Consider the following 22,821-nt stretch of genomic DNA (forward strand, 5'->3'; position numbering starts at 1 on the left):
TTCTAGGAAAGTCTACCTGACTCTCTTATACTCACCCTCAGAATTTCTCTGAACCTTTCTGGAAACGTTTTATATCAACCAATGTACAAAATCATATGTACCATTGTCTTTTATAAGTATGAGTTTACACATACCTGGGGTTTCCATTTTCTGGCTCTCTCCTTTCTGGGATGACCCCCTCACTTTCCTTCAGCTATAGCTGCCATAAGTTCTGTCCTCTGATTCCTCTGGTCATGAAGCTAGTAGGTTTTCTATGGATGTTTCAGCTGTCTTATATCAAGACATGATTTTCATCCCCAGGCTAAAACCACAAAAACAGGGAACCCACCATTTGCCATTCCTTTTTTCTAAGTTTTACCCCACTCCAAAAAATCTGTAGGCTGAGTTTAAGGTATCTGTGGAATATTCAGTTGGAGATGTCAAGTTTGAAAATAGATGGGCCAAAGCTGGATTGGGTACCTCAAACTATGGATGAATTTTTCATAACTAAATTCTCCCTTGCCTTTATCCATTACTGAAGAAGAAAGTTTAATAATCAACTTTATAGTCCACCTTAAAATTATGGAGAGCCAAGTGAAACTTTATCAGAGATGCATCTGAACATATGTTGGGTGGGCTTTCTAGTGAATATTTTGCATTCTAATTTAAAAAAATAGACTCAGCTGTTTATTGCTTCCTCCATGTTCCCTTTCTGGATGTGATGCCAGGAGATGTAGTATCCATTGCATGACTAGGAAGCAACAAGCATGAAGACAAAAGCCAATATGCTAACAATGCTGGAGCAAAAAGGCAGGTGGAATTTGGATCATTACTGACTAGAAGGTCTTCTGCAAAATCCATAGATGGGCTATCTCTGGATTTATTATTCAGTATGTGGGAAAAAATATGCACTATTTTTTTCAGCTGTTTGTCAGATTTTCTGTGAGTAATAACTGATACTTTCCTAATTGATACCATAAATATATAGAAAACAACTCAAGAAAGATCTAGGCAGGAAAGAAGTCAACAGGGTAGACATAGCAGGTGAAGCCGTGGTTTGAATGAGATCACCAAGAATACTATAGAGTAAAAGGAAAACAGGGCTGAGAACAAGCGCTGGAGAACATTGGCACTGAAGAAGAACTGCTAGAGGAAAGAAGCTGCTGGAAAAAGATACATGACTATAAGAAGAAAGAATAAAAAAGAGAAAAGGATGACCTAGAAACCAAAAGAGGAAAAAGTAGGTGTCAGTGTTCAAATGCTACAAAGTAGAGCTAACCAAAGCACAGGAGAGGGTCCATTAAGTTTGGTGATATCAAAGTAGAGCATATTAGTGAAACAGAAAACAGGTTCTAATAAACCTGGCTTGTGGATAATCTGTTTCTCAGCTACAAACTGGACTGCACCAATCACTCCAGTAAATGTACCTCTCACAGTAGGCTGTTGGTCCCAGAGTCAATCCTGAAAGGGGATGTGGATGGATCATTGCTCCAACTGGAAATACAATTCAAAGTGCAGGCTCTAGTGATAGGAGGACAATAGGGTCTTTCTTAATACGAAAGGCAGCATATTTTATATCCCTCAAAAACAAAAATAACAGCTCAAGTTTAGAGTGATCTACCAAGTGGGCAACAGGGTGGATTTTCTTGACCCTTTCACTTTTAAAAGAACAGCAAGATGCTAAGGTTTAATACCTGCCTGGTTCCCTGCAGCCGAGACACAGGCCTCAAGCATGCTTTGAAGATGACAGGCACTTGAGTCAGTGATGATATAGGTACAGAAAGGGAGAAGAGGAGGGGATAAAATGGAATCAGTGAACTATAGTGAAGAAAGGAAGTTATTAAGCGCTCTTTTCTTCTTCTTGTCAGTAATCAATAATATGAAAATATTAGCACAAGGCAAATAAATATATAAGAAAAGTTTTAAAAAGGAACAACAGACGTAAAGAGTGATTAAAAGCGAGGCAGACCAACTTTCAATGTCTAACTTAGCACTTAGGGGTCTTCAGAGCTGCAAGGAACATTCCTTTTTTTCTTTTTATTACTATGGAATTGGTAAGAAGGACTTGAAAAGGCATGTGAGAATTTAAAAGTGTCTCTTTCTTTCTTTCTTCCTTTATTTTTGAGAATTCTTTTAACCAAAAGAAGATGTATGGAAAACCCACAAAGCAATTAGTAAAAGTGAAAAGATGGTTATGAACAATTAAAATCATTTCTGCTTCATTAACTTTTCATTGTTAAATGTTGTCACTGATGAATGCCAGGCTGAGACATTGAATAGTCTCTCAAATAGCATATATATCAAGAAATGAATTGAAGACAAAAGTAAAGGAAGAGAACCCACAGAATAAGCTTATTAACAACATGACATGGGTAAAAGGCTCAGGTTAAAAGTGTATGTCTCGGTTACCAGGGGATGGGGGTGGGGGAGGGATAAATTGGGAGATTGGGATTGACATATACACACTACCATATATAAAATAGATAACTAATAAGAACCTGCTGTATAGCACAGGGAACTCTACTCAATATTCTGTAATGACCTATATGGGAAAAGAATCTAAAAAAAAAAAAAAAGAGTGGATACATGTATATGTATAACCAATTCACTTTGCTGTACACCTGTACAGATGAACAGGGCAAGATACATAATTTACAGGGTCTAAAACAAAATGAAAATCTGGGGCCCCTCATTTAAAAAGCAAGAAAAAACAATGCCTCTAAAAGTACTAAAATATAATTTTTTCCTTTCTTCCTGTAGTCTTTCTCTCAACTTGTCATATTGTTTAATATTTGCTATTTAAAATAATTCAAACTTTTTTAAATTAAAACTTTAAATGGAAGAAATTTTATCATTCACTTTACATTATGCAATGTCATTTTAAATGAAAATAAGAGAGAATTTAACTCACTTGCAGTATCACAAAATTATATAATTCATATGTCTTGGTTAGTACATGTATATTTCATTCTCACCAGAACAGCAGAAACATTCCATAAAATTAATTCAACTGGTTTTATTTTACTTCTTTTTAAAATTAATTTTTAATATTTTTAATTGTGGTAAAATAAGCATAACATATAATTTACCACCTTAACCATTTGTAAGTGGATAGTTCAGTGGTATTAGGTACATTTATATTGTACAACCATCACCACCATCTTTATTTCCTTTCTTGATAAGCATACATTCTACTGACACTCTACACTTTGGCTGACTGATGTATAAGGAAGAACTAAAAGGAGAAGGAACTGGAAGCCCTATTTTTCCTTTTCATGTCATTACTTTCAGTGTAAGTGGTTGGCTAATGCAAGGAAGTGACACAAGTAAGAAAGGGCATGGTAGAGCTCCGTGGCTGTTTCTATTTTTCAGAATGCCATCATGGCCTTCTTTCTGCGTTAGAGACAAGTCTTGGTTCAACCGGGATGTGTGGACTCTAGGGGTGGTCAGTACATGCCTCCCACTCCTTACTCAGTCATAGTCTTAACATCTTACCTCCTAGTGGCTTTGAGCAATACTTAACCCCCAAATATCTTGGAATTTCGCCTCATATTCAAATAAGGCAGCAAGGAGCAGAGGAGGTGCATATTATGCTTATTTCCAAGCATCTTCTCCTGTGCTCCATTTTCCCTCGGCCTTGACTTATAAACCACAAGTGAAAAGACAAAGTGGTTAAGAATTTCAGCGGGCGACAGCAGGACATTTAACCAGGCACCAGGCTTTCCGAGAGCAAGGCCCTGCGCAGTGGCACAGGTCAGATGCCCAGGAAGCGGTCGCTGCCGACCAGAGAGACTGAACAGGATGCAGAGTCCCCACGTTCACAGAGCACTTTACAGTTTACAAAGCACATCTCATTTACCTCACCTGTCACATCAGTTCCGTCTGCAGGTGAGCAGCTGATATCTGTTGTTCAATTAATTAAACAAGGAAACCATTAGACTGAGGCAGCTCTAATGCCAGCATGGCAAACATAAACCAAAATCTAAGCCTGTAAACGCGCCAAAGTTATGAAATTGAAGCGCTAAGAAACAATTAATTACAAAGAGCAAACTAGGCTTTAAGCTATAGCCAGGCAAACGCCTCCACTTTCTCTGTACGTGCTTAACCCTGGCTCCTGTCCTTCCCCTGGCCACCTAACTACTTCCTGATTGGCACTGCCTGTGTCAAATTTATTTTTGCTCAGATAAATTCTTCACATGTTTAATATGTTTCAGGTTATCTTTTAACACCCGTTACAGACCAGAGAGATGCCTGATGAGCCCAAGTTCCGTAGCTAACTGGGGGTGGAATGCGGACTAGAAGCGGGCGTCCTGGTCTCTAGTTAGATCCTTTCTCGATGACCTTTCCCCTCTGAGAAGAGCTGTCAGACTGCACAGGGAGAGACTACACTTGTCCTGTCCTTTGGGTGTGTTCTCTGTGCAATCCCAGAGACAGAAAAAGCCGTGGGTTATGGTACATGGAACATGTTAGTGGCAGAAGGGTTAAAGGAAAGAGATGATCAGAGTCAGGAGGAGCAACTCTGATGTCCCCCAGGAGGACAGAGGCTTTGAGGAAGGATTCGAAGTGAATACTGAGTAGAGGCAAAACCTGTGTGAAGAAACGTCATCTCCAAGAAAAGCAAGTGAGAACGAACAGAGAAATTGGAGTCTGGGAAGTCACGATTTGCATGCCTGCATGAAGTGTCAGCTGAAGATGCCGTCTTCGGCATAAATTTCTTTAATTTAATTTTACAACCAATCTGCTTAAAGCCATTTCCCTCCATCATTTAGCTAGTTAAATCAGTGGTCTCTTTCTACACTCCTTTGTTCTAAAAGCCAAACATCCCATAGATGGAATTAATACAGGCACATATATATATATGGCGTGTTTCAAAACTCAGGGTTCTGTTTGTTTGGTTGGCTTTTGATGAAACAATTTAATAAAACAGAAAAAAAATTATACCAAAAAATCACTGAAAATACTAAAGTAGATGATACACAAATTAGAAAAAAAGATTTAAATACTCTCAGGATACACATCTAATTTTCTCACTAATACTACCTGTTGAAATCATTTATTAGTTACTACTTGGCCTAACTTGACTTCTTGCCACCCAGCTAGAATAGAAAGCCCCTTTTAACTCATCAAATATCTTCTTGATGGTTCAGTGTTTCTTAAACTTGGCTTTTCTACAGAAGCTGTAACCAAGTTTGCATCTAAAGCCATTTCAGGGGCTTTTATTTGAGGGCATTCTTTCAAGCAAGGAAGATTGCCCATTCACTAAGGAAAGAAATCCTTTCATTCAATATTCTCAGAATTTCTTATCATCTGTATATAACTGCTAGCATCTCACTCACCTTGAAAGAAAGCATAGCACATCAATATAAGCGGCACAAAACCCCTGTGATTATGTTTTCCCTAGGTGAAAAGAAAATCAGAAATCACAGCCACTTCATTACCTACTCTATGTTTCTCCTTTTTTCCCTCCTGATACTTAAAAACAAACAAACAAACAAAAACAAAAAGCAAAAAACTGATTTCATTTGTTACTTCTACTCTCTAAGCTTAGAAACACAACAACACTTTATTGTCAAAACATAATATTTTTAAACCCCTGATAATAGAAAATAACCTGGTGAAGTGATTTCTTCACCTAGTGACCTGTGTCACAGTGAGAAATTCCCCCAGTGGATCAAGGATGAGGTACAGCAGTGGAGAGCCCAAAAAGGAGGTGAGGGGATTCAATGTGAACTCCTTGGGGATATCATCTGTCCTATTCATTCCCTTTTCCCATAACCTAACACAGTGCCTGACAAATAGTAGAAAGAACACATGTCAGCTTTGTTGCGTTAGTCAAAGAGCTTTACATTCTTCAGTGTTTGACTCTGAAAATGTTGAAAGTGATTAGGTAAATGAAGCCAGAGTTTAAGACAGACAAAGAGAAGTTCATTCTCTGTCATTGCTCTTAGTGTGAATTTAAGCATGACATTGTTTTTAGCAGCTCTGTTTTTAAGAAGGCAAATAACCAGATTGTAGAAGAGCTGAAATATGCAAATTTTTCACCTGAGCCACTCAAGCAGGTAGCCATATAATTCATTTTTCACCAGCACATACAGGAAGATAAGTGGATTACCAGAAGCAAAACTGCCTCTTCCATCCTGCTATGCCCCATATACTTAGTGACACAGATTGTGTCTCTCAATCTGTTTATAACCACACAACTATAAATAACATGGTCTCCCTCAGGCGTCCTGTGAACAATAAAAAGAAGTTTCCAAGAATAATAATACTTAAAGTCAATGAACTATATTAATACAGTATAAAAACAAAGTTGTTACCTGGCAATTTGGTGGTACAGTGTAGAGGTTCACTGAAAATTCTTAACCAGAAAAGATTTTTATATTACCTCTGGAAATCTACTTTATCTTTCTCTGAACCTGGAACTTTTTTTTTTTTTTTTTTTGGCTGCGTTGGGTCTTCGTTGCTGCACGCAGGCTTTCTCTAGTTGCAGCGAGTCGGGGCTACTCCTTGTTGTGGTGCGCAGGCTTCTCATTTTGGTGGCTTGTCCCATTGTGGAGCACTGGCTCAAGGCGTGTGGGCTTCAGTAGTTGTGGCATGTGGGCTCAGCAGTTGTGGCTCACGGGCTCTAGAACACAGGCTCAGTAGTTGTGGCGCACAGGCTTAGTTGCTCTGCGGCATGCGGGATCTTCCCGGACCAGGGCTCAAACCCGTGTCCCCTGAATTGCCAGGCGGATTCTTAACCACTGTGCCCCCAGGGAAGTCCCTGGAACTTTAAATGAATGAAGGCAGTCTTATAGAAATCTTGTGGAAAAAGAGACATAATCTTCCAACTCCAAAGGGGGGAAAAATTAAATGAAACAAAATTTGTGGATAATGACCTACTGATAATTTTGGCTAACTCTATAGTAATCTCAGCCCCAGAGCAGAGATTTACCATGTCTAGAGCAATGTTTTGCAAAATGTGTCCACATCACATGCAAATGCAGATTCCTATATTCCACACAGAATATTTGGCTGTGGGGAGATCTGCATATCTGACAAGTTTCCCAAGTGATTCAATATACTAAAGTTTGAGAACCACTAGTCTAGAGTTTACTGGTTAGTTTCCAGATGGCATTTCAGGATTGCATAGTGAACTCGTGAATTACATGCCCACCTGCCGTGCATAAATGCGAACTCATTCAAGGAGAATTACCTACATAGGTGCTTGTCTTCATTAGGTTACTTTTATTTTAAAATGACATCAACTCTCTGTTACTCAGTTCATTGTCAAAGTATTTGAACATGTCTTTAAGAAACCACTTAAAAATTCTGTACTTCTGAATCATGCCAAAGAATATAACATTTTATTTTCTGTTATGCTATTCATATAAAAAGTTCAATTATGGAATTTTTGTAGATGTTCAAATTATCTCTTCCCATTTATATTCCAAATTATCCTTGAGTCAAACCAGACTACTAGGCCATAGGTCTCTGATAGGGCAACAGAACTACTTCTACAAAACCACACTTGGATTGCTGTGTAGCATGTTATCAGCAAGCTTCTTCTGAAATATATATTGGGAAGATATGGTTGAAGACTTTGTTCAGTACATCCCTGTATATATCCATTATGAAGACCCACGGTTTGCCTACCAAGGAAAACAATAGCTCTGCCTTAACCATAAATTATCTTGTATCTCTCTTTGCTTTGGCTGCTTAGACGAGTAAGTATGAAGTATTTAATATCACAAATTTTATGATAAACCGTAATTTTAGCTGATGTCATTTCCCTTTCTTAATTTCTTTTGGGCCTGTTTTCTTCACCTACTTTAATCTTTATCTTGCTTGTCATGCTTTTTGTCTGAGGATTCTTGAATCATTTTTGGAATAATGGAGGTCATAAATAAACCTTTATTATACTAAATGATCAGAGTTGCATAGTCATAACTACTCAAAATCACACTGGATATAACTTCTATTGTACAAATTTTATCTTTCAACCCTCTATGTAAAATCTCTACTATACAAATTCAATATTTAACATTACACTTATAATAAGAAAAATTTTTTCTAATCAATAGGACTTGACTGAGAATGGCCTGGGCAATCATGGGATATAGTGAATTATCCATTATAGGAAGTAATCAAGCAAAAGCTAAGTGACTATTTAGCAAGAATACTGTAGAAGGGTTTTGATATCAGATAACACATTGGATATCTTGAGTCTCTTCCACCTCTGAAATTCTTAAATCTATTACTTAAAAAAAGTACATAGTTAATATTATCAGAAAAAAAATAAAGTCAGTAAAAGAATTAAAAGAAACATGCATTTCTCAGTCAGGAGTATGTAGAAGAATACAGAGCCAGGAAAAAATTACATTTTTAGGAATAGACTGAATAGAAACTTTCCATATTGTATCTTTTTTGTCAACGTTAGCAGGCATGCACTGCTTGTCTGGGTCCCCAGTTTCTAACTCAAATTGTATGAATAACCAAGCTACATTGAAGCCTGAGAGTGATTTAGAGACTTAACTTAAGCATTTGCTTCATATTTCTTCTGATAAAACTGTTTCTAAATGTGTAATCTTTAGTGCCAGGAAATCAATTGACTTAAAAAATTGCCAACTCTGCCAATAACCAGTAATATGAATGTAACCCTTCTGCACTGAGGGCATGAAGAAATTAAATGATCAAACACATTCTGCTAAATCCAGCCCTGAGAGAAGATTGTTCCTCTGCAGTGAGGTTCTTCTGAAATGAGACATGGAAACAGCAATGAAGGAAAAAGCATCTGAATAATCGTACAAAGTCTTCCAAGTGGCACTCAGCCCAGAAGACACTTTTGTTCTGTCCAATGGCACAAAAATCTGTGGAGACCCATCTGACCCCAGCATTTCAGGGCATGATGGGGCTCTCTCCACAAGAGAGCACTTCTTCTGAAAAGCCAAGGTTCGTGTGCATTGGTAATAACTATTAGAAATAAAAATGATCCAAGATATATTGTTGTTGGATTCTAAAACAGAATTGTAATTATATTATCTTGTAATATAAAATCTAAAGAAAGAAATATTGCAAATACAGGGATTAAGAACTTTATGCCATTTCTATACTAATTCTGATACTGAATAGGACCAGTCCAGATGCGGCACAGAGAGAGATAATTACATTTTTAAATTTTTTTGAGTCTCTCTTTGTGATCTAGAGTAGTGGTCAGCAAACTACAGTCTGTGAGCCATAGATGCTCTGCCACCTGCTTTTGTAAAAAGAAAAAAAAAGTTTTATTGGAAGTCAGCCACACCATCCTTTACATCCCGTCCATGGCTGCTTTCACAATGCAGCAGCCTCACTGAGTAGTTGCCACAGAGATGATGTAGCTCGTAAAGCCTAAAATATTTTCTATCCAACCCTTCACAGAAAAAGTCTGATGACACCTGATCTAAAGTGTGGTCAAGGTTTTATGAATGTGCTTCCTTTTGAACACGTTTTTAATAATTTTTTCCGAGAAGTATTTACAGGAGGAAAGACTCCTTGTTTTTGCATCCCTGGCAATACCTTAATTTACCCCTCTTCTTTGAATGATAGTTTTCAATGTTAAATAGCATTTCCTCATCTTTTTTAAACAGCATTTTTAAATAGCATTTCCTCATCTTCTAGTATTTAGCATTGCTGATGAGAAGTCGACTATGATTATAGTTGCTGTGTAAATAACTTGTTTTTTCCTCCCTACTTGCACTTAAAATTTCATTTTTATCCTTGATATTTTCTAGTTCGAGGATAATATTTTGGTGTGGTTTTATTATTATCTATCACGATGCACAATGAGTGCGTGTTTTCATTTCTAGTTTATGGAAATATCTTTCTTTGGAGCACTGATATATCTTTTTAAATTTAATTTTCAATGCTTAATCTATTACTCCATGTTTTTGTTGCAAAAAAAAAAAAATGGAGAGATTCAAACCATAAACTTCACTATGCCATTTTGAAAAGAAGGAAGAGTGAACATTGAAATTAGAGAGATAATCAGACTGATGAAAGTAGAGGGTCTACAGTTACGACCCAGAAATTTCACTACTAGATTTATACAACAGAAATGCCAAAATATATTTACCAAAAGACATGCACTGAAACATTCATAGACATACTACTTACAATAGCTCCAAACTAGAAGCTATCTAAATACCCATCAACAGTAAAATAGATAAGTAAATCATGGCAGTGTCACACAGTGGGACATTATTTAGTAATGAGAATGAACAATCTACACCTAGTCATAATAACATGAACAAACTTCACAAGTAAAATGGCAAGAGAAAGAAGACAGACGAATAAAGCACTTTCTATAGAATTCCACTTAGATCAGTACTAGAATAAACCTATGGGGTTAGAAGTCAGGACAGCAATTACCCTTGTTAGAGGATTAGTGAATGGAAGGGATACTGGCCTTCAGGGATGCTGACAATGTTTCTTGTTCCAGGCACTGATTTCAGAGCTGTGTTTACTTTGAGAAAATTCATCAAGTTGTACACCTATATGATATGTTATAAAATATTTTATACTACAATGAAAACTTTTAAAAAAATATATGATAGAGCTTCACCAGTTTAGTGGTTTTTCAAACTCCACTCGTAAACCCTAAAGATCCATGGAACTCAGGGAAAGTTCTTGCTTTCAATTAACTGTACATTTGGTTTGGTTTGGTTTTATTTATTTTTTATTTTTTGGCCACTCCTCGCAGCTTGTGGGATCTTAGTTCCCCAACCAGGGATTGAACCCAGGCCACAGCAGTGCAAGGGCCAAGTACTAACCACTGGACTGCAAGGAATTCCCTGGTTTGGTTTTACTATCTCAAAAGGACACCGTTTTCCACACTCACAGCTATAGAGTAGGAAGAATTTTATCTCCAGGAGAGCAATCAATTATTATATATAACTATAAAATTATTTTTAACTCCCTTAATCAATAGAATAGACCTGCAAAGAGACTGTAAAATTACATCCACAGAGAACTTCAAAAATTTAATAAAACTTGAAGTACCTGACAAATTCTTTTCTTCATATCCAGAATTCTAGCCCTTGATTCTGAGCCTGGTCATAGCTTCCTTCCATAGGTTTTAACTAGCCTTATAACTAGGCCCTGGTAGGGAAGTAGAAGGAATCTCATGATATTGCTTTATCAGTCCAATGCCACCAATCCACTGATTAGAGTTCACTGATAACTGGGTCCCTACCTCATTCACAATTACCCTGCTTGGTTTCCTAGCTTTTTTATAGCAAAGTCAATGTCTGTATGTTAGAATTTCTGTCAGTTACCTGTTCCAGCAGATGGCTAGGATCTTGGATTCTGACTGACATTGCTAAGAGTAATGTTGCATTAATCATTCTTCTCACTGATGTGTCTTTTGGTTTTCTAAGTCCATTATAGCCTCAGAGACAGAATTTCCTACTGAATCACTGAATTTGGTCTACATACGCTCAAATTGCATCCAACTTTGTCCAATGTTCTTAAGCATTCTATTACTGTGCCTGTTTTTCCTACAAGCCTATCTTTAAAAAAGCAAACAAACCATTACAGGAATTGTTATCTCCCCAAGAACTGCCAACCAGTTCTCTTAAGGCTGGGATGTACTATATTATCAGAACCCAAGTGAACATATTCAATGATATACCCTAAGCATATGGAATCCTTATGTATTATACTCCAAAGTCCAAGAAAGATGTAAAAGCACTATCCATAAACCAGGGATCACCCAAGAAAACAAAACCTCGTATCAGCCAATCTCAGCCTTCCTTAACCAAGAACATTCTGAAGTCTATTGGCTGAATCTTTCTCCTCAAATCTTTGATTCCAAGCCAAGAATCATCTGATCTAATGTGAGTCCAGTTTCTTCTTCATGTCTGGGTTCAAACTGTCTTTTATATTTAGGCTCTAGTTGGTCTCTAGAACATACAGTCACTGGCCATCTAGTCCTCATCAAACTCCATATCTGCTTGACATTAGAAGTCTGACAAATTTTCAATCCTAGTCTGATTTGAGCCCTGGTTCACATAAGAGCAATCTGTTTTGAAAGGTCTCATTCAGGGTAAGAAGTCATAATCACTGCAGACATTCTCATGATCACTGTAGACATAAGTAATTGATTATGACACTCTCACAGAACTTGAATACGGCTTCACGATACAACCCCATAGAGCAATTCAAGTAGCCGCTACTAGTTGATTGGAGTTTTTAATGAGAGATAAAATGTTTTGAAAGTCAATCTTAAACCCTATACAAGTTTCAGTTTAATTAACTGTAGCCTACTTTAACTCAAAAACACAGGGAAAAGTTTGGCTTATACAGAAATCAGTAAATTAATAAGATATATAGGTAGACAGATTTTCCTTTATTCTCTCTAACCTTCCACATTTCTAATTCCTCACATGACCCTAGTTCTTATCACATATACATCCTTTAACATCTATTTTACTGATTTATTAAGCTTCCATAGTTTATGATTTGCTTTCTTGACTGTTTGGCCTCCTGTTGCATTTGGTGGGACCATGAGGGTATTAGTATTCTAGGAGATAGGAGTTGAAGCCTACCTGGTCAGTTATCTTCTGAAGACATTTGGTTATACTGGCATCTGACAACATATCATTAGTGATCCATTCCATCTGGTATTTTTTTTTTAATCATTATACTTCCTACATTTTTTGGTAACTTTCTGGCTCACTGCTATCTGCTCTCTCTATCCACTGATTTCTGCTAATACGATATTTAAAAAATGAAAACAACTATGCCTATTGACAGAAATAAACTTAATAGAGGAAACAGAATATCCACACAAGTCCACACCTCCCTTATTTTTCAAATTAATAAACAATTACTCATGTCCTTTCATCTTCACTTCTCTTTTACAAGGCCACTTAATAAAATGTACTGTAATATCATTTCTCATTTTTTATATTCCATGAACTTAATTATTAATACTTTACTAGCCATAAATATTTTACTTGCACTATTTTCCTTCTCAACAAAATTCCTTTCCCACCACTGGTTTAGGTATTCAGCAGATAGTTCCTGAATTAAGTAATTGCCTGAAGGTAATTCCAAATCTTATCATAGAAAAAATAATTCTCTTAGATTAAAAAATTAAAAAAAAAAAAAAAAGGCTTGTGATGGATATTAGAGTGGAACTCTGTTCTAAAAACCAAAACGTAAAACAAAACAGGATACCAGCAGGAAACTCATTCTTTGAATATACTAATCTCTACCTGTGATTTTACACTCTCCTTTGGTATTTTATACTCTCCCTTCTGGGACCCAGTAAAGGTGACAGTGAGGAAGCAGTACATAATAGAAGTACATAATGTACATAATAGCAGTACATAATGAAGGAAGAGCTTCCTTCATTTTCCTCTCATCACCTAACAGGCTTAAATGGGTCAGAAGGAAATAAAGATCCTCCATAAAAGCTGGCAGTGAACACAAGCACCATTCAAGCACTGCAGTGTCCAGAAACTATCTCCAACAAGGTAGAATGGGTTCTGGAAGGGACTTTAGCTTCTCCCACCTACAAACTAGAACTCTGAAATACAAATTAAAACTAAGAAGTCTTAACTTCCAATATACAGCCTGTCACTCAAAGACACTGCTGATAGCCTTTAGGAGGCTGAACTAATCTCATGCCAAGACAGAAGAATGAATTTCTAAGTAACTTGTAAAGTAAAACGCAAAACATAACTTTAAGGGACCCAGAATGATGTCCTTTATTAATTTGCCATATGGACTCAGAATGTCATGAAATTCTGCAGTACGGTTCTCCAGAATGAGCTTTGTCTTTGCAGGCCCAGAATAATTTTCAGTGCAAAGCCACTGATAAAACTAAAGTATGTATTTCTTAAAGTTTTGGGCCTCACAGATAGGCTTTCCAATTATCTTTTAGTTTCAAATACATTGGTAAATTTCCCTGTAGCTCATCTGAGTCTAATCATATAATTATGTTCCATTTAATTAAAAATGAGTAGCTAAAAATGTTTGGATTAAAAAAAACAGTAAGCCTCAGATGGCGAAAGTTTTCTCAAATATTCCAAACAAGACTTCCGATGTCATTATTCTCTGGATCATAGACCTTGGACCAAAGATTATACAAAATGTTGAGGTAAAGTAGCAAGATGCAAAGAGAAATTGAGTGTAACTTATTAAGTACAGCTTAGTGGTTAGAAACATAAAATTTAGTGTTCAATTTTCAGCCTTAACAACAAACTAAATAGCATTTCTAAGATTTGGTATTTGCAAAATGTAAATAATAATGGTACCTACCTCTGTTGGGTACTAGGTCTCCATTCCAACATCCTTCTAGTGGGCCTTCCTCCTCTGTAGATACTGAAATATGAAAACATATTCTGGAATTGGGAGGGGTTTTTTTAGCCTTGTTGCCCAATACAGCATTGAACAGACATAGTGAGAGTGGGTGTATTTATTCTCAATCTTAGGGCGAAAGTATTCATTATTTCATCAGTCAGTATAATGTTAACTCTAGGTTTGTTGCAAATACCCTTTGTCATAGTAAGAAAATTTTTTTCTACTCCTAATTTGCTAGGATATTTTATCATAAAGGGATATTGACTCTTGTCAAAAGCATTGTCTGAATTTTATTAAGATGACAGTTTATCTGATTTTTTCTATTAATATAAAAAATAGGGCTTCCCTGGTGGCGCAGCGGTTAAGAACCTGCCTACCAATGCAGGGGACACGGGTTCGAGCCCTGGTTTGGGAAGATCCCACATGCCGCGGAGCGACTAAGCCCGTGAGTCATAACTACTGAGCCTGCGCGTCTGGAGCCTGTGCCCCGCAACAAGAGAGACAGTGAAAGACCTGCGCACCGCAATGAAGAGTGGCCCCCGCTTGCCGCAACTGGAGAAAGCCCTCGCACAGAAACGAAGACCCAACACAGCCAAAAATAAATATAAATAAATAAATAAATAAATTTTAAAAATAATAAAAATAAAAAATAAAATAAAATTGTTTTTGGATTTGTTTTAATTTACATAGAGCAAAAGTCACATTTTTTGGTGTAAAGTTCAATAAGTTTTTACATGTGCATGTATTCTCATAACTACAACCAGAGTAGGATACAGAAGTATTCCTATATCCCAAAGAATTATCTCATTCATTTCATTTGTATTCACAACATATTCTCAAACTCCTGGAAACCACTCATCTGTTCTGTCCTCCTATATTATCGCCTTTTCCAAAATGCCAAATGAATGAAATTATGCGGTATATAACATTTTAATACTGGGTTCCTTAATTTAGCATAATGAATTCGTGATTCATCCATGCTGTTGTACATAGCAATAGTTTCTTTTTTAATTATTTAGTATTCCATTACGTTGACTTAGTTTTGAATAATAAATTAACCTTAATTTCTTGAGATAAAATTGAATTTGTCATAGTATAAATTTGTTCTTTTGTTATATATTGCTAGATTGATTTGATATTCTTAGTTAACAAATGTTGTGTCTTTATTTATAAGGTATATTGCTCTCTAAATTTCCTTTCTTATAATGGCATTACTCAGTTTGATATCACTAATATCTTTTTAAAATTTTATTTTATTTATTTATTTATGGCTGCATTGGGTCTTCCTTGCTGCACGTGAGTTTTCTCTAGTTGCAGCAAGTGGGAGCTACTCTTCGTTGCGGTGCACAGGCTTCTTACTGCAGTGGCTTCTCTTGTTGCGGAGCATGGGCTCTAGATGTGCGGGCTTCAGTAGTTGTGGCTCGTGGGCTCTAGAGCGCAGGCTCAGGAGTTGTGGCGCACGGGCTTAGTTGCTCCGCGGGCTGTGGGATCTTCCCGGACCAGGGCTAGAACCCGTGCCCCCTGCATTGGCAGGCAAATTCTTAACCACTGTGCCACCAGGGAAGCCATGATATCACTAATATCTTGCATACATAAAAAAATTGGAGAAATCTTTCCTTCCTTTATTTTCTGAAAGAACATGTGCAACACTGTTGTTGTTTCTTCATTAAATGTTTGTTAGAGTATACCGGTGAAGCCAAAATAATTTGTCTGAAATCTTTAAGCTACAAAATTACTATTATTGATATATGGCTATCCAAGATTTTTTACTTCTTCTTGATTAGTTTTAGTATATGTGATTTTTCAAAGATTTGTTTATTTCATACAAGGTGTCAAATTTATAGTCATTTATCATTCTTTATTATCTTTTTCATATCTATACAATCTACAGTGATATCCCTCTTTCATTTCTAATATTGGTAATTTATTTTGTCTTTATTTTTTGATCAGTCTTCTTAAAGATTATCAATTTTTTAAATCTTTTCAAAGAACCAATTTTGACTACTTTAATTTTACCTATTGTTTGTTAATTTTCTATCTATGGATATTCTCTTATTTTTTCTTTTCCTTATTTTATGTTTTCTTAAGGCCATAGTCTGCTTAGAACATTGATTTTAATTTTTTCCCTCTATTAAAATATTTAAAGCTATAAATTTCCTATATAGTATACTGTAGCTACATCTCATAGATGTTGATATATTGCATTTTAATTATCATTCAGTTCCCAATATTTCCTATCTTCTCTTTTGATATTGACATTAAACTATGGGTTGTTTAGAACCATGTTATTTTATTCCCCTCAAACATTAGGGGATTTGTACATATTTTACTTATCATTTTCTAATTTAATTATATTGTGGTAAACCAACATTCCCTGTATGATTTCAATCCTTTTAAATTAATGAGATTTATTTAATATGGCCCATAAGGAGTATTTGCCTGCATTGATGAACATTCCTTGTTCTGTTGTTGAGTCTAGCTTTCTCTAAATATGAAGTTGGCTGACATAGTTGTTCAGATATTTTATGCTTACTGATTTTTTGTCTGTTTGTTCTATCAACTACTAAAAGAGGGGTATTAAAATTTCCAAACATTATTATAATCTGTCTATTTCTTCTCCCTTTGATTCTGCCTTTTTGCTTCATGTATTTTGAAGCCCTTTTATTAAGTACTTTGACATTCTGCCTTTCTGATAAAACAATCCTTTTATTATTATGAAATACTTGTTTATCCTTAACAATACTCTTTGGATTGAAGTCTACCTTGTCGATATTAATATATATACATCAGCTTTTTTATGTTTACTCTTAGCATGAGGTATAATTTGTCATCCTACTACTTGTAGCTTACCTTGTCCTTATATTTAATGTGCATCTCCTGTAGACAACATATAGCTTGACTATTCTTTTATTATCCACCCTGGTAATCCCTGCCTCCTAACTGCAGTGTTTTCTTTAAAAAATTTAAATTGAAAATAAGCACACACATGCTTGGGTTTTTGTTTAATATTTTGCTATTTGTCTTATATTTATGCCATGAGTTTAGTTCTCTTTCTTTCCTTTCCTTCCCTCTTTAAGGTTATTCAAATTATAGTCAGTATTCCATTTATTTCTTTCACTTGATATTTAAATGTGTAGACATTGATATGTACTGAGATAAGGAAATACAAATATGGAATGGGAAAATGTGAGGACGAACCCTGTGCTGTTGGATTTGAATTAACAGTATCAGTATGAACTAATGATTGCTTAAAAATATATACTTGCAAACTCTTCCATTGAAGGTCTTAGAAGAAATGTCACCCAAAACAATTAGTACATATAATACAATGCCCAGATGTTGTTTTTTTAAATTAATTAATTAATTTACTATTTATTTTTGGTTGCATTGGGTCTTTATTGCTGTGCGCAGGCTTTCTCTAGTTGCAGCGAGCAGAGGCTACTCTTCGTTGCAGTGCGTGGGCTTCTCATTGCAGTGGCTTCTCCTGTTGTGGACCATGGGCTCTAGATGTGCAGGCTTCAGTAGTTGTGGCACACGGGCTCAGTACTTGTGGCACATGGGCTCTAGAGCGCAGGCTCAGTAGGTGTGGTGCATGGGCTTAGTTGCTCTGCGGCATGTGGGATCTTCCCGGACCAGGGCTCAAACCCCGGTCCCCTGCATTGGCAGGCAGGTTCTTAACTACTGTGCCACCAGGGAAGCCCCCAGATGTTGGTTTTTAAATGTCACTTCTAACTAAAAGATATGAGGTTTGGGACTGGGAAAGTAAAAAGTGAGTCTGAAATATTTTGTTGCATCAGAAATCAAAGATGTGTTCATATACTAAAAGGGATACATTAAAAGGGTACAGAGATTACCTGAAAGGACTTTCCTGGTGATATTTAGGACAAATTAAAAATTAAAAAATAATAATCATAATGGCTTATAATACATTGACCAAAAAAATGAATCAATACAACCAGAAAGATACTTTTTAAGAAAGACAAGAGGCTATGTGTGAGAGAGAGATCTTCCTTACAGAGTAAAAGAAATGGACAAATTCACCATTTTGCAATTAACAATATAATAAATATTTTTTTTAAATTTTATGAACAAATATTAAAATCAGAACTAGGAAAGAAACATTCATATTTGGAGACTTCAACACCTATATCTCACAAATTGATAAAACAAGTAGAAAAAAGTCAGTAAAGAGATAAAAGATCTGAACAACACTGTCAATCAACTTGACTAATTGCAAATTATAGAACACAATAGCAAACAATACACATCTATTTCAAGTGCACAAGGAATATTCAGAAAGATACCATATGCTCAACCAGAAGGTAAGTCTTCATTAATTATGAAATGATATTAAAGTACCTTCATTTGCAATGATACACCCCAAAAAACCTCAAATATTTGCATATTAAATAATCACTTCTAAATAACATGTGGATCAAAAAACGTATTACAGCAGAAACTAGAAAATATTTTGAACTCAATAATAATTAAAATACAACATATCTAAATTTGTGGAGCATAGAAAAAGTACTGATTAAAGGGAAACATATAACTTTAAATGCTTATATTAAAAAAGAAAGGGGGCTTCCCTGGTGGCGCAGTGGTTGAGAGTCTGCCTGCCAATGCAGGGGACACGGGTTCGAGCCCTGGTCTGGGAGGATCCCACATGCCGCGGAGCGACTAAGCCCGTGAGCCACAATTGCTGAGCCTGCGCGTCTGGAGCCTGTGCTCCGCAACGGGAGAGGCCACGATAGTGAGAGGCCCGCGCACCGCGATGAAGAGTGGCCCCCACTTGCCGCAACTAGAGAAAGCCCTCACACAGAAACGAAGACCCAACACAGCCATAAATAAATAAATAAATAAATAAATAAAATTAAAAAAAAAAAAAGAAAGGTGTAAATAGAACTAAGTTCCCATTTTAAGAAAATGAAAAACATGAAACTGAACAAATTAAGCCCAAAGGATGTAGAATGAAGAAATGATAAAGATAAGAACTGAAATAAAATAGAAATAGATATTAAATATTTCCAACTGACAACCCCCTTCAAATTGGCTGGAATTTCTATCTTCTCATTCATTCATTTGTTCACACAACCTACATTTACTTTGCAACACTCTGACCTTGGCACTGAGTGAGATGCTTTGGAAAAGCAGTGATTACAGTTCCTTCCTTCATTGTACATAGGAAAATAATTGTTCAAATAATTAAATCTTTGCTTTTGATCAATTCTATATGAGAACATCAGGATGCAGTGAGATTGTAAAAGGAGGATTGAAGCATCTCTGAAAGATTACAGATTATATAGAAAAAAAAAAGAGCACACATGTAACCCAAAATGCTCAGCTGAATTCATCTAGTACTGCTCAAAGGTTATAGAATTTTAGCTGGAGTGATGTGATCACACAGAACAAGAAGAACTACAACAGAGTTTCTTGAGACTTGCTCCATTTCTTGCTCCCTCCACTGAAGTCCTTAGTGGTGGTGGGTGATAGTCATTATTGCTGGACATGAATATTCTGGTCCTGTTTCTTTGGGGCACGTGGTAAGATTGTAATTCTGGGGAAAATGTAAGTGTGTAATTTACTATGTGCTCTTCCCCCTATCATGATGATTATGGAAATTAAGATGAAGCCTCTGTCAGCCTTAGCCCCTAACAGAGAGGATGTAAGACTGAGCTAACTCACAGGGGACATGTGGCATAAGCAAGAAATAAATCTTTGTTGTCAATGAGATAATGGGAATGTATGTTAGTGCAACATAACCTAGCCTATCCTGACTATTACACATTTACATCAGCAAACTACATTAACCTGCCAGAGAAAATGGACATTCAGCTGTTAAGTGACACTGCACCATTTCTCTGCCTCAAATTATCCAGAATTCCTTAAAGCACATTTCTACACAGATTCTTAATCTGCTCTGTTCTGGTCAGGGACAATGGCAAAGGAGGCCATTAAAGCTCCCCTAAGAAACTGAATACCATTCTAATGTGTTAGGAAATTCACTTATTTTACCATGAAAAGAACAATTTCCCTTTATATCTATGCACAATCCCCTATATAGTAAAAGTTTAATAAATAACTGTTAGTGGTTTTTTTTTTTTTAAGAAATAGTTATGCCCTGTACTGTTAGTGTTTTATTAGATCATCTCTGTTAGCTCATAGGAAGTAATTAAGGTGAAACATAACGATAAGTTAAGAATGTGACATAACATTTTTTTCAAAGAGCCAAAAATATAAGTAACAGAATACTAAACAGTGGTCAATGGGCTTAAGTAATTAACCACATCAGTAATTAAATAGGCTTAGTGAGGTGAAACTAATGACTAAATTTCAGGATCTATTATATCAAAATGGAGGATAATTCTTGCTTATGTGGTGTTACTCTGGTATCACTGAAATAATTTAACTCTCTAATGACCTTTTCATTTAGGTTTGATTAATTCTATATCATGACATTAGCTCATGCAGTGAGCCTTACTGTCACGGTAGATTTTATAATTACTTAGCAGAATCAAGGCCTGTAAACACTCAGAATTGCAATAGAAAATGTCATCACCTGGAAGTGCTTTGGCATTGGGAGACAGATATAGGGCAAAATTATCTATTATCCATACCTCAATCTAATACTGAGGTATCAGAGGGTATTAAAATGTACTTAACTTACATTCTCCAATAACTTTAAATTATCCAAGGTTATAAGTAACAACCTTATATCCAAGGTTATAAGTACTCTAACGCAAACAACTTGATTGCTTTCCAGAAAAATAATTTGTTTTTCTTTCTTTTCACTTATGCATTGGTTTTAGCTTTTGGCTGCTTCTCCAGAATCCTCTGGTCACACACTACCCTCAGGGATGCTCTAGTCTGATAAAAACATGGGTATACAGAGCTGCCAAACACTTTAAGAAACCATCAATCTACTACTGTAAAAAATTAACAGTGCTTAAATTTACAAAAAAGATGTTGGAGATTTGTGAAGAAGCCCAGGACAGGAAAATATCTAGAAATTTATAACAGAAAGTATTTCCAAAAGAAAATGAAGTGCATATTCTGTTTCTCAGGTAGTATATGGAAAAGTTCATTTTCAAGGAGCCTGAGTCAGACTAGAAATGGTAAAGCTCTGCAAGCAAAATGCTCTCTTAAATGTCTAGCTCTTAAGTAAATAATCAGGTAATATTTTAGCACCTTAAGTTTACAAATTATTTTCACATTTGATCCTCACAACAATTCTGAGGAGGAATGAATAGATAGTGTCATTCTCCTTTCATGGAAGAGGATGCTGAGTCCAGAATGTAGCACAAGTGACTTAACTGAGGTCTTTAACTAGTAAATGTCAGTGTCAGAGTGGTGTCAGTACAAAAGCCCAGGCCCTGGCCAGAATATATCTGAGACCCCAACCCAACTATATTCTCTGACAGCTATGTGACATTGGTACTGTTTCCAAACTCTCTGGGCCTCATTTTCCATAGTTACAAATATGGATAATACCTACTTCAAACAATTGTTACAGAATTAAATAAGGGAATAAGAGAAAATTTTAATAATTATCAGTAGTATGCTGACAAATATTAAACAACAGGCTCTCTGAAGAAAAAAGTACATATATGTTTATTATAAATGTTATTGACATGAATGTGTAGCACACAACTAGCAATTAATGGTAAAATACACAATACTTATTATTGTAAATTCTACATAACCAATTGGTTCTAACAATGCTTCCACTGATATTTTTCAAACTCTTGTAGTGATAGACAAATTATGGCTTCAATTCAACCAGGATTTGGCAAAAAGAGTCAGATCCCAATCTGCCATCTCTTTTCCCAATAAATGCCTCATCATTAAATATGATATGTGACATCAAAGCTGGTTGATATTTTTGTTTACTATAACAAGTTAGGAGGAAAGTGAAACAACTAAGATGTGTGTCAGAATCTTATTTGCTCATGAATGACGTGCATCACATCTTTGCTGAGTCAGATAATAGTTTTCAAATGATAAATGAATATTTCCTTAATTTTATATTCTTCATAATGTAACTGCATGACACACTTTCCATTTTAATTTGCATCATTAACATTTCTCAAGATTAGACAATCAACAAAACAATAAATCAATACCTGATTTGTAGCATTTGCCAGCCATGGGTAATTTGAGCCGCCAATATGATGTCACTGAATACAGAGCTGAAAAGAGATGTGTAGTAGTACACTGTTATACAGGATTTCCACCACAGATACAATAGGTATGGATAACCTCGAGACATAACATAACATAAATAATAGTAAAATGAAAAATAATTTGGAAGTGATTGAGCTTTGAGCGTTTATTAATTTTGCTTTCAATATTTTAGTTAAGTGAAGGTTTACACAATTTAATTTTTAATAATGGATGTTTCTAATTACTGCTTTGAAAAATTCTGGAAAATTTAACAATGAGCTCTTTCAGGTGAGCCAGTACTAGCTGGCTACAGCACAACGCTGGAACCCACTGCATATTATGCTCAGTGAATAT

At 35.9% G+C, this 22,821-nt stretch overlaps 1 long non-coding RNA gene across 1 annotated transcript in view; it reads right to left on the reverse strand.

The window, feature by feature from the left end:
- Window positions 1–14,261: 14,261 nt before the first annotated feature.
- Window positions 14,262–22,821, reverse strand: part of LOC118900981 — an 83,092-nt gene continuing 74,532 nt past the window's right edge. The window contains exons 2-3 of the long non-coding RNA XR_005021262.1: window positions 22,428–22,493; window positions 14,262–14,325 (exon numbers count right to left, since the gene is read on the reverse strand). This is a non-coding gene — a long non-coding RNA (uncharacterized LOC118900981). The remainder of the gene's footprint in view (window positions 14,326–22,427; window positions 22,494–22,821) is intronic.

The sequence above is a fragment of the Balaenoptera musculus genome, chromosome 9 (assembly GCF_009873245.2).
Source record: "Balaenoptera musculus isolate JJ_BM4_2016_0621 chromosome 9, mBalMus1.pri.v3, whole genome shotgun sequence".
In the NCBI taxonomy this organism is placed as follows: domain Eukaryota; kingdom Metazoa; phylum Chordata; class Mammalia; order Artiodactyla; family Balaenopteridae; genus Balaenoptera; species Balaenoptera musculus.